The 3,079-nt window shown below is 51.0% G+C and overlaps 1 long non-coding RNA gene across 1 annotated transcript; it reads left to right on the top strand.

Moving 5' to 3' along the window:
- The first annotated feature begins 201 nt into the window (after positions 1–201).
- LOC144672348 (uncharacterized) lies at positions 202–2,682 on the top strand. The gene is made up of 3 exons (XR_013574102.1): positions 202–1,204; positions 1,272–1,996; positions 2,064–2,682. It is a non-coding gene; the product is annotated as an uncharacterized LOC144672348 (long non-coding RNA).
- Positions 2,683–3,079: the final 397 nt, after the last annotated feature.

The following is a 3,079-nucleotide window of genomic DNA, read 5'->3' as shown; positions in this document are numbered from 1 at the left end:
TAAAGACAGAAAATGTGGGCAGATCTGGGAGGATCTGTGGAGGGAATACCGTCCATGATTCAGGACAGTGACCTCATCGACAGAGGTGACGCAGGTTTCCCTGTTGAGTATTTCCACCGTTCCTGTGATATGAATGGAGTGATTTGTGTAAATGAATAGCAGCTGGTTTTCATGTTCCAGTTTCATGTATTTTTGCACTCTGCCCATGAGATGGAGGGAAGCGGCAGAAAAGCCAGAGTGCGCTGTATGTATTAGGTCATGGGAAGTGAGACTAGGGTCAGTACTGAGGGAGCACTGCGCTGTCAGAGGGTCAGTACTGAGGGAGTGCTGCACTGTCAGAGGGTCAGTACTGAAGGAACACTGCACTGTTGGAGCGTCAGTACTGAGGGAGTGCTGCACTGTCAGAGGGTCAGTACTGAGGGAGTGCTGCACTGTCGGAGGGTCAGTACTGAGGGAGTGCTGCACTGTCAGGGGGTCAGTACTGAGAGAGTGCTGCACTGTCAGAGGGTCAGTACTGAGGGACTGCTGCACTGTCAGGGGGACAATACTGAGGGAGTGCTGCACTGTCGGAGGGTTAATGCTGAGGGAGAACCGCACTGTCGGAGAGTAGGTACTGGAGGAGTGCTGCATTATCAGAGGGTTAGTACTGAGGGAGTGCTGCACCGTTGGAGGTGCAGTACTGAGGATGTGATGCACTATCAGAGGGCCAGTACTGAGGGAGCACTGCGCTGTTAGATGGTCAGTAATGAGGGAGTGCTGCACTGTCAGACAGTCAGTACTGAGGGAGTGCTGCACTGTCGGAAGGTCAGTACTGAGGGAGCACTGCACTGTTGGAGGGTCAGTACTGAGGGAGCACTGCACTGTCGGAGGGTCAGTACTAAGGGACTGCTGCACTGTCAGAGGGTCAGTACTGAGGGAGCACTGCACTGTTAGAGGGTCAGTACTGAGGGAGTGCCACACTGTTAAAGGGTCAGTAATGAGGGAGTGCTGCACTGCCAGAGGGTCAGTACTGAGGGAGCACTGCACTGTTAGAGGGTCAGTACTGAGGGAGTGCTGCACTGTTAGATGGTCAGTACTGAGGGAGTGCTGCACTGTCAGAGGATCAGTACTGCGGGAGTGCTGCACTGTCGGAAGGCCAGTACTGAGGGAGCACTGCACTGTCGGAGGGTCAGTACTAAGGGACTGTTGCACTGTCGGAGGGTCAGTACTGAGGGAGCACTGCGCTGTTGGAGGGTCAGTACTAAGGGACTGTTGCACTGTCGGAGGGTCAGTACTGAGGGAGTGCCACACTGTTAAAGGGTCAGTACTGAGGGAGTGCTGCACTGTCAGAGGGTCAGTACTGAGGGACTGCTGCACTGTCAGGGGGACAGTACTGAGGGAGTGCCGCACTGTCGGAGGGTCAGTACTGAGGGAGTGCTGCACTGTCAGAGGGTCAGTACTGAGGGACTGCTGCACTGTCGGGGGGACAGTACTGAGGGAGTGCTGCACTGTCGGAGGGTTAATGCTGAGGGAGAACCGCACTGTCGGAGAGTAGGTACTGGAGGAGTGCTGCATTATCAGAGGGTTAGTACTGAGGGAGTGCTGCACTGTTGGAGGTGCAGTACTGAGGATGTGATGCACTATCAGAGGGCCAGTACTGAGGGAGCACTGTGCTGTTAGTTGGTCAGTAATGAGGGAGTGCTGCACTGTCGGACAGTCAGTACTGAGGGAGTGCTGCACTGTCGGAAGGTCAGTACTGAGGGAGCACTGCACTGTCGGAGGGTCAGTACTAAGGGACTGCTGCACTGTCGGAGGGTCAGTACTGAGGGAGCACTGCACTGTTAGAGGGTCAGTACTGAGGGAGCACTGCACTGTTAGAGGGTCAGTACTGAGAGAGTGCTGCACTGTCGGAGAGTCAGTACTGAGGGAGTGCTGCACTGTTAGAGGGTCAGTACTGTGGGAGTGCTGCACTGTCGGAGGGTCAGTACTGAGGGAGCGCCGCATTGTCGGAGGGTCAGTACTGAGGGAGTGCTGCACTGTTGGAAGGTCAGTACTGAGGGAGCGCTGCACTGTTAGAGGGTCAGTACTGAGGGAGTGCTGCACTGTCGGAGGGTCAGTGGACTCTGTGGCCACGAGTTCATATATACTATAAACATAAACCGTGGGTACTTTAAGGCCTTATCGCAAGGGTGAATTGCTGTGGGCACAGAAGTGCTTTAATTTCTGATTAATCAAATTCCTATATGTAGCAAAATTTCAATGCAGCCGTGTTCAGTAGCGTATTATGCAAGCGTCACATTGTAATAAGACCGCGTTTCTGATTAATTACTGAGTCATTCCAGAGTGGCAGATTTACAATAAATCAATGTGACAGTTGCAATCTGAATTTTGACACTGGCATTCATTTATATTCATTAATATTGCTCGTTAATCAATTATTGACCAACAATGCATGAGTTGAAGTGTTAACTGAATTCGTTTATCTTCCTGTAGTTTGTATCTAGTAGCAACTCAGAATAATGTAAAGTAATGAAATCAGTTAACTTCTCCAGGTAACGATTAAAATAGTAAGTTTCTAGATCTTAGTTAAGGAGAATTTTCTCCTCTGCTTTTTTGACTCAACTGAATTGACTGTGAGCAAGAAACTCTTGGAAATTTCAACATGCATTAAACAATAAATAATGTCACACCGTGATAATGTCAGAGGTGTTCCTTGAAGTGTCTTCCATCCGCAAAGTTGATTTTTTTTTCATGGGTTGTGAGCGTCGCTGGCAAGGACAACACCTGTTGCCCATCTCGATTTGCCCTTGAGCTCAGTGGCTTGTTGGGCTATTGCAGGAGGCAGGTAAGAGTCAACCACAATAGCGTGCGGCTGCTATCACAGGTAGGCCAGACTGGGCAAGGCAGGCTACCTCCATGAAGGGCACGAGTGAAACGAGTGGGTTTTTAGAGCGGTCGACACTCGCCTCGTGGTCGCTATTGATGAGATGAGCTTTACGATTCCAGGCTTAACCAATCGAATGAAAAAGCCAGCCGCTGCCCTCCTGGCAAATATCCCCAGAGTATTCACCTGGGCTCCTGGTTTACTCCTTCAGTGACA

The sequence above is a fragment of the Cetorhinus maximus genome, chromosome 38 (genome assembly GCF_964194155.1).
Source record: "Cetorhinus maximus chromosome 38, sCetMax3.hap1.1, whole genome shotgun sequence".
Taxonomy (NCBI): domain Eukaryota; kingdom Metazoa; phylum Chordata; class Chondrichthyes; order Lamniformes; family Cetorhinidae; genus Cetorhinus; species Cetorhinus maximus.
Note: the sequence above shows the minus strand (reverse complement) of the source record. Positions and strands in the feature narration are given on the sequence as shown.